The 14,247-nt window shown below is 46.2% G+C and overlaps 1 protein-coding gene across 1 annotated transcript in view; it reads right to left on the bottom strand.

Annotated features, from left to right (window-relative positions):
- NF2 (NF2, moesin-ezrin-radixin like (MERLIN) tumor suppressor) overlaps window positions 1-1,919 on the bottom strand; it is a 167,128-nt gene extending 165,209 nt beyond the window's left edge. Inside the window, exon 1 of the mRNA XM_068240346.1 lies at window positions 1,898-1,919. The gene's annotated coding sequence lies outside the window, so the exon portion shown is untranslated. The remainder of the gene's footprint in view (window positions 1-1,897) is intronic.
- Window positions 1,920-14,247: the final 12,328 nt, after the last annotated feature.

Here is a 14,247-nt window from a genome sequence, read left to right as displayed (position 1 = left end):
CACAGTCTAAGGTCCAGAAAGTCACTCAGCCCAGGGTCTAGGTAGATGCTCAGCCCAGGGTCTAGGTAGATGCTCAGCCCAGGGTCTGGGTAGATGCTCAGCCCAGGGTCTGGGTAGATGCTCAGCCCAGGGTCTAGGTAGATGCTCAGTCCAGGATCCAGCTAGATGCTCAGCCCAGGGTTTAGACAGATGCTTTATGTTGGCATGCAGTCTGCTGCCCAGCCTGTTGGTATCTACTCTGATGATTTGCCTATTGGTATCTAGTCTGCTGCTTAGCCTGATGGGTAAGCTAGATGCTCAGCCCATGCTCCATATGGATGCTCAGCCCATGCTCCATATGGATGCTCAGCCCATGTTCATATGGATGCTCAGCCCATGCCCCATATGGATGCTCAGCCCATGCTCCATATGGATGCTCAGCCCATGCTCCATATGGATGCTCAGCCCATGCTCCATATGGATGCTCAGCCCATGTTCATATGGATGCTCAGCCCATGCCCCATATGGATGCTCAGCCCATGCTCCATATGGATGCTCAGCCCATGCTCCATATGGATGCTCAGCCCATGCTCCATATGGATGCTCAGCCCATGCTCCATATGGATGCTCAGCCCATGCCCCATATGGATGCTCAGCCCATGCTCCATATGGATGCTCAGCCCATGCCCCATATGGATGCTCAGCCCATGCTCCATATGGATGCTCAGCCCATGCTCCATATGGATGCTCAGCCCATGCCCCATATGGATGCTCAGCCCATGCCCCATATGGATGCTCAGCCCATGCTCCATATGGATGCTCAGCCCATGCCCCATATGGATGCTCAGCCCATGCTCCATGTGGATGCTCAGCCCAGGCTCCATGTGGATGCTCAGCCCAGGCTCCATATGGATGCTCAGCCCAGGCTCCAGCTATGTGGTCAGCCCAAGAGCCAGCTAGGTGCTCAGCCCAGTTTCCAACTAGATGCTCTACCGAGGGTCCAGCTAGTTGCTCAGCCCAGGCTCCAGCTAGATGCTCGGGGTACAACTAGATGCTCAGCCTGGGGGCCAGTTAGATTCTCAACCAAGTGTCCGGCTAGATGCTCATTCTAAGGTCCAGCAAGTTGCTCAGCCTAGGGTTAAGGTAGACGCTCAGCCCATGGTCTAGCTAGATGCTCAGCCCAGGCTCCAGCTAGATGCTCAGTCTAAGGTCCAGAAAGTTGCCCAGCCCAGAGTCTACATAGATGCTCAGCCCAGGGTTCAGCTAGATGCTAAGCTTAGAGTTTAGCCACATGCTCCATGTTGGCATCCAGTTCGCTGCTTAGATTGTTGGCAATGTAGTCTGCTGCCCAGCCTGTTGGTATCCAGTCCGATGATTTACTTGTTGGTATCCAGTCCACTGCCCAGCCTATTGGTGTCCAGTCTGCTGCCCAGCCTGATGGGTAAGCTAGATGCTCAGCCCAGGCTCCAGCTATGTGGTCAGCCCAAGAGCCAGCTAGGTGCTCAGCCCAGTTTCCAACTAGATGCTCTACCGAGGGTCCAGCTAGTTGCTCAGCCCAGGCTCCAGCTAGATGCTCGGGGTACAACTCGATGCTCAGCCTGGGGGCCAGTTAGATTCTCAACCAAGTGTCCGGCTAGATGCTCATTCTAAGGTCCAGCAAGTTGCTCAGCCTAGGGTTAAGGTAGACGCTCAGCCCATGGTCTAGCTAGATGCTCAGCCCAGGCTCCAGCTAGATGCTCAGTCTAAGGTCCAGAAAGTTGCCCAGCCCAGAGTCTACATAGATGCTCAGCCCAGGGTTCAGCTAGATGCTAAGCTTAGAGTTTAGCCACATGCTCCATGTTGGCATCCAGTTCGCTGCTTAGATTGTTGGCAATGTAGTCTGCTGCCCAGCCTGTTGGTATCCAGTCCGATGATTTACTTGTTGGTATCCAGTCCACTGCCCAGCCTGATGGTGTCCAGTCTGCTGCCCAGCCTGATGGGTAAGCTAGATGCTCAGCCCAGGCTCCAGCTATGTGGTCAGCCCAAGAGCCAGCTAGTTGCTCAGCCCAGTTTCCAACTAGATGCTCTACCGAGGGTCCAGCTAGTTGCTCAGCCCAGGCTCCAGCTAGATGCTCGGGGTACAACTCGATGCTCAGCCTGGGGGCCAGTTAGATTCTCAACCAAGTGTCCGGTTAGATGCTCAGTCTAAGGTCCAGAAAGTTGCTCAGCCTAGGGTTAAGGTAGACGCTCAGCCCATGGTCTAGCTAGATGCTCAGCCCAGGCTCCAGCTAGATGCTCAGTCTAAGGTCCAGAAAGTTGCCCAGCCCAGAGTCTACATAGATGCTCAGCCCAGGGTTCAGCTAGATGCTAAGCTTAGAGTTTAGCCACATGCTCCATGTTGGCATCCAGTTTGCTGCTTAGATTGTTGGCAATGTAGTCTGCTGCCCAGCCTGTTGGTATCCAGTCCAATGATTTACTTGTTGGTATCCAGTCCACTGCCCAGCCTGATGGTGTCCAGTCTGCTGCCCAGCCTGATGGGTAAGCTAGATGCTCAGCCCAGGGTTGGTATCTACTCTGATGATTTGCCTATTGGTATCTAGTCTGCTGCTTAGCCTGATGGGTAAGCTAGATGCTCAGCCCATGCTCCATATGGATGCTCAGCCCATGCTCCATATGGATGCTCAGCCCATGCTCCATATGGATGCTCAGCCCATGCTCCATATGGATGCTCAGCCCATGCTCCATATGGATGCTCAGCCCATGCTCCATATGGATGCTCAGCCCATGCTCCATATGGATGCTCAGCCCATGCCCCATATGGATGCTCAGCCCAGGCTCCATATGGATGCTCAGCCCAGGCTCCAGTTATGTGGTCAGCCCAAGAGCCAGCTAGGTGCTCAGCCCAGTTTCCAACTAGATGCTCTACCGAGGGTCCAGCTAGTTGCTCAGCCCAGGCTCCAGCTAGATGCTCAGCCCAGGCTCCAGCTAGATGCTCGGGGTACAACTAGATGCTCAGCCCGGGGGCCAGTTAGATTCTCAACCAAGTGTCCGGCTAGATGCTCAGTCTAAGGTCCAGCAAGTTGCTCAGCCTAGGGTTAAGGTAGACGCTCAGCCCATGGTCTAGCTAGATGCTCAGCCCAGGCTCCAGCTAGATGCTCAGTCTAAGGTCCAGAAAGTTGCCCAGCCCAGAGTCTACATAGATGCTCAGCCCAGGGTTCAGCTAGATGCTAAGCTTAGAGTTTAACCACATGCTCCATGTTGGCATCCAGTTCGCTGCTTAGATTGTTGGCAATGTAGTCTGCTGCCCAGCTTGTTGGTATCCAGTCCAATGACTTACTTGTTGGTATCCAGTCCACTGCCCAGCCAGATGGTGTCCAGTCTGCTGCCCAGCCTGATGGGTAAGCTAGATGCTCAGCCCAGGGTCCAGCTAGTTGCTCAGCCCAGGGTCCAGCTAGTTGCTCAGCCCAGGGTCCAGCTAGTTGTTCAGCCCAGGGTCCATCTATGTAGACCTGGTAAGAATTTAAAAAGAAACTGGCAAGGAATCACATCCTAACCTTTAAAGATTTAACAAGCAGAAGTATACGACCACTAATTTGGCCCCACAGAAGGTATTTTGACAATATGCCAGCCCAGAAATGTCCAGTAGGGGCAAGATTCTAAATCTTTATGCAAATCTGGATAACAAGATAAATGTACCATGGGTGATGTCAAAAACCTGAATGGAGGGACAGGAGATGACCACAGTTTGCAGCAATACAGATCCTGAGACCAGGGAATAAGGTGCAAATAACAACCAGAACATGCATACAAGCTGACAATGCAAATCTGATGCAAACCACATGCACAGCATGCTATACACAGGAAATCATCAAAACAACCAGGGAATAGTGAACACACATATATACAACACCGTGATTACTTATCTAGCTAAGTACACCGCGATATATACAGAGGATATGTACAAACACAGTACAGTGGATTAGCCTTCCCAGTTTCCGTCACTTCATTCCAACTTTCTAGAATAAGTCTTCGGTTCCCAAGTACTTCTGAAGACTAGCGGATCTGTACTGCACACTCACGAGTCAGGGCTTGCACAGTACAGTTGCGGAAGTCAGGGCGTGCACATGCAGTAGTGGATGTGCCGGTCTTCAGAAGCTCTCAGGGACTTAGTACTTCAGTAGACTGCCGAGGAGTCCCAAAGGTGCAAAACTTCACCAGGGGACAGAACAAGGGCACTTCTCACTCTAACTTTAAAAGTTGGAGTGAGAAGATACACACTTCCTTCAACTGAGCAATTACAGTGGTCTGACCTGCCAGGCCTTTCTCTCAGGGCTGGTTCTCTCATGAAGCAAGGTGAAACATTTGCATCAGGCGCAGAGATTACAGGGGCAGCATTTTGTACTGTGTTTACACTAACAGCATGCAATCAGAGTAGGAGGAGAAGCGAGAGGAGAGCGAGGTGAAGAGATCATCATTGGGGAAAAGTGTCTTGTTGTGCTGTGTGAGGAGTCTTCAAATCATGTACAGAAGGAGCACCACAAATGGTAACTATCTTCGAGTGTGCCCTGGTCAAGGTCTCCGTGTCCAGACAGACCTGCAGTAATCTCAAAAGCAAGTAGGACCGGCACCGCTCTCATCAATGGTATCAAAGCTCTTTTATTGTATCAAAACGGCATAGCAATGACAGATGCTGTTTCGGGACTCAGCCCTTTCTCAGACTGCAATAGCCAGTTTCTGCAATTGCAGTTTGAGAAAGGGCTGAGTCCCGAAACAGCGTCTGTCATTGCTATGCCGTTTTGATACAATAAAAGAGCTTTGATACCATTGATGAGAGCGGTGCCGGTCCTACTTGCTTCTGTGTGAGGAGTCTGACAGTGAGTGAGGAGGGGGGAAGCAGGAAATCGGCAGTGTTTCATTTGACTTGCACAGCAGAAGGGAGGGGGCACTGTTGTCCGGACTGAGGAGGCATGGAGTGGCTGAGGGTGAGTAGTTTGTCACAGACTCACAGCCAGCCAGTGTGCTGTTGTGTTGAGCTGCAGCATGTCATGAGAGAACATTAAATGGAGCAGAGTAAATTGTTAGGTGCTGTGCAATCATTCCAAATCAGAATGGGGGGAGGGGGGGGGGGAGGTCAGCCTCACAAGTTTGCCTCATGGCAGCAAAAAGTCTAGAACTGGCCCTGCTTTCTCTCGGCATCTTCTGGTTTCCAAAAAAAAAAAAAAAGTCTGGCCACTAGAGGGAGCTTTGAGTATGGAGAGACAATAAGGTCAATTTATAGCAGCTAAATAATACTGTATATGAAGCATGTAATTACCTACTCACATAACTTTTTAGCACATTTGTTTGTGCACATCTGTATTTATACAATCATATTCCAGGCTTCTTTTTCCACTGCTTACAGTGTGGAATATATCATGATTTATGTTTAAAACAGTTTTCTGCGTTGCACATAAATCATTTTTGCATTATCATTTTTTTTTATTACCTTGCTTGCTTCAAAAAACTTTTCAAAACTGTCTTCCTGTGTGAATGTCATTTCAATGACATTCAGATGCAGCTTCATTAGAATAATGTCCTAACTCCTCCCCATCCCATCATTACTTACACGAGGTAGTCAGAGAAAAGCTGGAAAGGTAAAACAGCAATTCATTCACTGTAAACACATAGATGATATTACCCACCATATCTATGATGCATTGCTGAGAGAGATTAACTGTTTGGCCAGCAATGCAACACCACATTTTTTCTTTTTTTCCAAAACAAGCGCTCCTAGGCTGCAAATTAAATGAAGCCAACAGGGGTGTGCAGATCCCCCAGGGGCTAAAATACACACCTTGAGCACAAATCAGATGCAAATTATGCACTAATCCCTAATCTAAAAATGTGAATGCAAACTGAAGCACATGGATGTAGCTAGCCATAAGTATACTTACAGTACGTTTGTTTTGTACGTGGATTGGGAGGTTGGCCCTAGAGCTGTGCAGCCGCACTCGCGGCTATGCGGACTGCGCAGCCGCGGCCAGAGCAAGCGTCCATTTTAGGAGAGGCAGGAGAGCCCGACCCGGGCCATGGGGTCGGGAGCCGGCCTGGGGAGCTAATGAGCGGGGGGACCCGGCGGATCGGTGCGGACGGCGTCCTCCGTGCCTTAACCACTTGAGGACCACAGTCTTTCTACCCCTTTAAGTGAACCTCCGGACTAAAAATCGACTCAGCAGCACTGAAAAGGCCTGGTGTTTCTTTAACAGTATCACAGCATCAGAAATTTGTTTCTCTTATCCAAGCCTCATTTTTAGCTGCACAGAAGAAAACTGCCCGGGCTTTTTTCCCCTAATGCTGTGCAAAGCATGATGGGATTTCTGATGTTGTTGCTCTCGTTCTGCTGTTTTGGTGCAAATTTGTTTTTTTTACATTTTGAATTTGACATTTGAAGCCTAGCGTGTGCAGCTGGGAGGGGTTATCAGGACACAGGACAGTTGGAACTGTGTCTCCTGCTCCTTGTCACCTCCTTTCAACCAAAAAGATGGCTGCCCCCATGACAAAGATGGCAGCCCCCACGAATCACAAACATTTGCCTGTTCTTTTAAAACAGGGTGGGTAAAAAATTATATTACCTATCTATTCTAATAAACATAACTAATGTAACTTAATGACAGTATGTTTGTTTAGGCTGAAGTTCCCCTTTAAGGACCAGAGCCTTTTTTTCCATGCAGCTTTCACGGTTTATTGCTCGGTCATACAACCTACCATCTAAATGAATTTTACCTCCTTTTCTTGTCACTAATGCAGCTTTCTTTTGGTGCTATTTGATTGCTGCTGTGATTTTTAGTTTTTATTATATTCATCAAAAAAGACGTGAATTTTGTCAAGAAAATGATTTTTTTAACTTTCTGTGCTGACATTTTTCAAATAAAGTAAAATTTCTATATACATTTTTGTCCAAATTTATTCTGCTACATGCCTTTGATAAAAAAAAATCCAATAAGTGTATATTTATTGGTTTGGGTAAAAGTTATAGCGTTTACAAACTATGGTGCCAAAAGTGAATTTTCCCATTTTGAAGCATCTCTGACTTTTCTGACCACCTGTCAGATTTCATGAGGTGCTAAAATTCCAGGATAGTATAAATACCCCCCAAATTACCCCATTTTGGAAAGAAGACATCCCAAAGTATTCACTAAGAGGCATGGTGAGTTCATAGAAGATTTTATTTTTTGTCCCAAGTTAGCGGAAAATGACACTTTGAAACAAAAATAAAACAAAACAAAAAAAAGTTTCCATTTCTGCTAACTTGTGACAAAAAAAAGAAATCTGCCACGGACTCACCATGCTAATCTCTGAATACCTTGGGGTGTCTACTTTCCAAAATGGGGTCATTTGTGGGGTGTGTTTACTGTCCTGGCATTTTGGGGGGTGCAAAATTGTAAGCACCCCTGTAAAGCCTAAAGGTGCTTAAAGGCACCTTAGCACACCTAGGCTGCAAAAAGGGGTCACACATGTTGTATCGCCGTACTCAGGAGAAGTAGTATAATGTGTTTTGGGGTGTATTTTTACACATACCCATGCTGGGTGGGAGAAATATCTCTGTAAATGAGATTTGTTTGATTTTGTCCATTTATAGAGAGATTTCTCCCACCCAGCATGGGCATGTGTAAAAATACTCCCCAAAACACATTATACTACTTCTGAGTATGGCGATACCACATGTGTGACACTTTTTTGTAGCCTAGGTGCGCTAAGGGGCCCAACCTCCTATGAGTACCTTTAGGATTTCACAGGTCATTTTGAGGCATTTGGATTCTAGACTACTCCTCACGCTTTAGGGCCCCTAAAATGCCAGGGCAGTATAGGAACCCCACGAGTGAACCCATTTTAGAAAGAAGACACCCCAAGGTATTCTGTTAGGAGTATGGTGAGTTCATAGAAGATTTTATTCTTTGTCACAAGTTAGCGGAAATATATTTTTATTGGTTTTTTTTCACAAGCTGTCATTTTCCATTAACTTGTAAAAAAAAAAAAAAAAATCTTCTATGAACTCACCATACAACTAACGGAATACCTTGGGGTGTCTTCTTTCTAAAATGGGGTCACTGTCGGGTTCCTGTACTGCCCTGGCATTTAAGGGGCCCTAAACCGTGAGGAGTAGTCTAGAAACCAAATGCCTCAAAATGACCTGTGAATAGGACGTTGGGCCCCTTAGCGCACCTAGGCTGCAAAAAAGTGTCACACATGTGGTATCGCCGTACTCAGGAGAAGTAGTATAATGTGTTTTGGGGTGTATTTTTACACATACCCATGCTGGGTGGGAGAAATATCTCTGTAAATGGACAATTGTGTGTAAACAAATCAAAAAATTGTCATTTACAGAGATATTTCTCCCACCCAGCATGGGTATGTGTAAAAATACACTCCAAAACACATTATACTACTTCTCCTGAGTACGGCGATACCACATGTGTGACACTTTTTTGCAGCTTAGGTGCGCTAAGGGGCCCAACGTCCTATTCACAGGTCATTTTGAGGCATTTGGTTTCTAGACTACTAACGGTTTAGGGCCCCTAAAACGCTAGGGCAGTATAGGAACCCACAAGTGACTTCATTTTAGAAAGAAGACACCCCAAGGTATTCTGTTAGGTGAGTTCATAGAAGATTTTATTTTTGTCACAAGTTAGCGGAAATTGATTTTTATTGTTTTTTTTTTCACAAAGTGTCATTTTCCACTAACTTGTGACAAAAAATAAAATCTTCTATGAACTCATCATCCTATTCTTGAGCCAAAGGCTTTATTAAGGAGTTGGACCACTTTTTGTAGTTGTACCAGCTTCAGCTCTTCCGGGAAGGCTTTCCTAGTTTTGTCCAGAAGTGTGTTTATGTGAATTTTTTGTGCTATCCCCAAACTGATCTGACTAGGTTGGGAGCATAAAAATTGTCCGAAATATCTCCAGTATCCTGTAATATTCAGAGTACCTTTTCACTGGCACTAAAGGGCCAACCCGTAAAAACAAGCTCACACCATCATCTTCTCTCCACTAAGCTTCATCCTTGGCACAGTGCAGTAAGGCCAGCACTATACTCCTGGTATCTGCCAAGCCCAGACTCATTTTATTATTTACTTATTATTTTTTTCGTATTTATATAGCGTCAACATCTTCCAAAGCACTGTACAGAGTATATTGTCTTGTCTCTTAACTGTCCCTCAACAATCTAATACCTATCATAGTCATATGTCTATATAGTGTGGTGTGTGTATATCATAGTCTAGAGACAATTTAAGGGAGGCCAATTAACTTATCTGTAAGTTTTGGGGAGGAAAACCACGCTGACACAGGAAAAACATACAAACTCCTCAGATAGTACCCTGACTGGGATTCAAACAGGGGACCCAGCGCTGCAAGGCGAGAGAACTAACCACTATGCCACCCATCGGATTTCCAGACAAAGTAGTGTGATTTGTCACTCCAGAGACCACATCTCCCCTGCTTTAGAGTCCAGTGCCGGCGTGCTTTGCACCACTGACAATTAGTGACGTAAGGCTTGGATGCAGTTGATCGAACATGGAAATCCATTCCATGAAGCTCTCTACACACTGTTTTTCTAAAGGCCATAAGAAGTTTGGACGTATGTAGCTACTGGTGCTAATCATGTGACGCTCGGTGTAATGGAGCGCACACGCAGCAGAAAGGGGACAGCGTGCTTCTGAGCCTCGGCGGTTAGCCCTGCCCCAACCAGGAAGCGCTCCCCCGCATTACGGAGGGGATTTGGGGGGACAGGGACCCTCGTTAAGACGCGGGATAGCGGCGGTTTAGCAGGGGCACACGTGCCCCTGCTATATATGAGGTCTGAAGCGAGATTTATTCTCGCTTCAGACTCTCTTTAAGTTCATGTAAATTTGGCACCACCCATGATCACACCCACACTCCAGTGCATGCCCACACCTATTTTCCATCTAGAGTGCCCAAAAGTACCCCAAATTTCTTAGAATCCAAGCAACACCCCTGCTGCCACCTATTAATGTAGGAGGGGAGTGTGCTGAGGGGTGAACCCAAGGTGAGGGAGGGGAGGAGGGGTCCCCACTCCCCAATGTGGGGGCCAATGCCCTCCCCTCATACTGCAACACCTCCTAACCCCCAAAACAGCCCTGAGCGGGCCCCAGGTGGGGGGGGGCATCCAAATTTTCACAGGGGGGCCTAGTGATTTTTAGTTACGCCCCTGTCCTTGATATAGTATTGCTGTGTCAGCCTCTTCATGGATGAACACTGTCTAAAAATTATTCAACCTATACGGTCACAATTGCCTTTACTCGAGCTACATAGAAGACTAGTAAGTATCTCTCCATCTTATTACAAATGACAGGTACCTGCAGAAGTCATGGTCACATGTTGTTTTTTTCAGAGCAAGTCAAGGACAGCACACATAGTATATCGTGTGTCAACAGATTTTGCCCAAGGCATAAGTGGACTGTCACTAGCAGGCCCTCAAATGAGTGTGATTAGCCGACTCAGTTCATAAGTAACATTCAAAAATGAACAGAATGGACAGTGCTGTACCTACAGTGATGTGCTTGCCATCTAAAATTTCTACCCGTAAAAGAATGTTACCCTAATCCAGGTCTTACCTGTTAGAATGGATTTCTGTGAATCAATTATAAAACAGAGCTAGCAGTAAGGGCCCGTTCACACTTATAATCGCAAAACGTTTTGCGGGAGTGATTTTCCCGCGATTAACGCGGAAAAATCACTGGACACTGCAGCGTTTTATTCGTCGCCGGCAAACCGCTGCATGCAGCGCGGTTGCGGTTATCGCCACTTGCTACAACCGCCTGGTCCCCATTCATTTGTATTAGAATGTACAAAATATCTTACAGGAGCAAGACTGCTACAGAGCTTTGAATGGGATGTATCACACCAGAGCGATATGATGTTTTTCCCAAACGCAAACACAGGTTCTGCAGCATTTCTGAGGCGATTCAGCCTCAATGTTAAGTATAGGAAAGTGGAAAATCGCTCTTAAAAAGCGTGGAACAGAGCAATTTTCCTAGCGTTTTTTTTTTTTTATTATTTTTTTTTTACAAAAGCTGTACACTTCCAGCTCTACTGTACAAAAATTGCTACACCAAAATGCTACAAAAATTGCTAGGCATAATTAGAAGATCACTAGGCACGTGCCTAGAATCCCTTAGAAAAATCACTTCTAAAAATGCTCAGCGTTTGCGATTACGTTAGCGCTTTTAGGTGTGCACCGGCCCTGCTTTAGTATGCTTTTTTTTTAAAGGGGAACTGAAGTAAGAGGTATACGGAGGCTGCCATATTTATTTGCTTTTAATCAATACCAGTTGCCTGGCAGCCCTGTTGGTCTATTTCTCGGCAGTAGTATCTGAAAACAAGCTTGCAGCTAGTCTTGTCAAATCTGAAACACCTGATCTGTGTTATAATTTAAGTAGGCCTCAGTTACTTGGCCTGAGTTTTATGTAAAAGGCTTGTCCGCAGTGTATGCCTTTAAAATAAATAGAGGTTTTGTGATGCAGGCAGAGGCATCTCAGGGTCTGCGTGTAGCAGAGGATACACGCAGATACTGAGAACATGTTCCTAAAAGAAGGCCATCGGACTACTCTGACCTTAACACTACACCACAGGAACAGAAAACATTGGCCATATTTACTAAACATCCACGTTCCTGCATATGGGTCAAATGCCTCATTGATTATTAATCAAGTAGGTGTGTATGATGACACCACGAGTGGGTCCACCAATAATCTGGTCTAGGGGGTGGCGAAGATGATGTCATATTTAACTCTTTCCTAGTCGGTATTAAAGGCTGAGGGAGCTATGAGAGCTCACTTCTGCTTCTTCCTTCCGCACTAGCTTGCAAGGCTGACTGGGACGACTTCTAAGCATGTTCTTCCTTTCTGTAATCTGATATAATGTATGCTGTACATAGGTAGTTTAGTGTAACGTAGTTAGGAAGAAGGTACCTGATAGACTTCAGCAGGGAGTCTCATCACGAGCTTGTAACGCAACATGAAGATTGGCATAGCTAGGATATGATGACTGTATCTATCTGTCTTTCTGTGACTTGAATAAATAACGTAAACATTGAAGAAGCCTGAGAAAGTCTATCTCCTGTTTGCTGTGTGGAGAGTCAAGTGATCTCACAGTCTGTGAGACGATGGTGTCGAAGCAAGGTGATAAGAACAGTTTATAACAATCTGCTGCATGCTTGTTCAGGGGCTATGGCTAAGAGTATTAGAGGCAGAGGATCAGCAGGGCTGCCAGGCAACTGGTATTGCTTAAAAGGAAATAAACATGGCAGCCTCCATATACTTCTCTCTTCAGTTCCCCTTTAAGCAGCGCATAAAAAGGGGCATACACTGACAGTGAATTTGCTGAAATAATTTAATTGAGCATACTACAGCTTTAAAGGACAATTAAAGTAAGAGGTATATGGAGACTGCCATATTTATTTCATTTTTTTTTAACAGTGTTTTATTGAATAAAATTTTTACAAAACAGACAAGTTATCAACGTGATCCAGGCACACAGTCAGGATTATTACAAACACATTTGAAGGGTTGGAACATGAAAATGGGTCTGTATGATCAACCATGTACCTGGGCGGCTGCTCATTGAGCAGGCCTGCCTGATCTTTAAGGAACGATAAACCAGTAAAAAAAACAGACACACTCAATTCCCCCCCTCCCCCACCCGCCTCCCTTGCTCTGCTCCGGGGGGTCTGCTAATGAGTTATTCAAGCCTAAGGATGAAATATGGGTGAAAAGTTGAAAAGAAAGAAAAAAGAAAAAAAAGGAGATTGCGCATGACATGTTAATAGAGAGGAGAGACCCATTCAAGTGGGCATTTCCAAATGGCCCAGGGTGCCAGATAATTGTTCTGTGCAGTACCAGGAGGAGTATTTGAATGGTTCCACCAGATGTATTTCTTCTTGGGTGAAGATGATTTTAATGAACGACTTCCATTTGTTGAAAAATTTTTGCATTTTTTTCTTTGTGTATCATTGTGTCAGTTTTGTCCATCAAAAAGAGGTCAGACATCTCATCTTTAACATCCTGAATTGTTGGGGGTGTGGGGTAAATCCACCTGTTAAGGATGGCTTTTTTTGCGGCCGCTAGAGTTACAAAAAGGATGTCTGGGGTTTTGGGAGGGGGTATAGGAGATGGGGAAGGTTTTATCGTATGCATGGAACAAGAATAATATGGGGTCAACAGTATGATTACCACAACCTAATCTGGACAGGAAGCTAGAGACTTGTATCCAGAATTGCATTATTTGTACCATATCTGCGTTTGGTAGTGCGCATTTAGGGCATTCTGGTTTGTAATTTGGTGGGGGTTGAGAGTAATGAATGTTAAAGGCATTCTTAGCATGGTACAGAAAAATAAGATGTGATTCTCTCCATGCCTCACTGATTATGATTCGCCTGAAGGTGGTCAGGCCTTCTAAGATTTTGTCTGCTAATTGAGGATGGGAAAAGTGTTTGGACCATTTTTGCATGTTCAGTTGGCCTATTTTTTGTGCTTTAAAGGACTTACGAGGCCTGTTTTGTAAAAAAAAAACATTAATAAAGTTAGATACCTGTGTCTGTTTGTAAGGCAGGGAGGACGCCGTCCGCGCCCTCCGTGCCGTTCTGCCGGGTCCCCGCTGCACAATATCCCCCCGAACGTCCCCCGACCGCACGGCCCGGGCTCTCCAGCCTGTACAAAGATGGCGGCCGGAGGTTGCCGCGGCTGCGCAGTACGCATAGCCGCGAGTGCGGCTGCGCAGTTCCAAGGCCAACCCCCCGATCCACGCTACTGTTACGTGGATCGGGGAGTTGGCCTTAGAGCTGCGCAGCCACACTCGCGGCTAGGCGTACTGCGCAGCCGCGGCCACCTCCGGCCGCCATCTTTGTACAGGCTGGAGAGCCCGACCCGGGCCGTGCGGTCGGGGGACGTTCAGGGGGATATTGTGCAGCGGGGACCCGGCGGAACGGCACGGACGGCGCGGACGGCGTCCTCCGTGCCTTACAAACAGACACAGGTATCTAACTTTTTTAATGTTTTTTTTTACAAAACAGGCCTCGTAAGTCCTTTAAGGTTTTGAAGGCTTTTATGTAGGTCGGATAAGGATAGTCTCTCGGTTCCTGGTCGGAAGAAATGATCAAATGGGGTAAGACCCATGATAGGTGTACTATTTGTTAGACATTTTTGTACATAGGATTTAATTTGACCATACAGTAAGAAGTCATGTTTAGGTATATCCCATAATCTGTTCAACCATCTGCGTTCTTTCATGTTGA

This window comes from Hyperolius riggenbachi, chromosome 1 (assembly GCF_040937935.1).
Source record: "Hyperolius riggenbachi isolate aHypRig1 chromosome 1, aHypRig1.pri, whole genome shotgun sequence".
Lineage (NCBI taxonomy): Eukaryota > Metazoa > Chordata > Amphibia > Anura > Hyperoliidae > Hyperolius > Hyperolius riggenbachi.
This window is presented reverse-complemented; position numbering and strand designations above follow the sequence as displayed.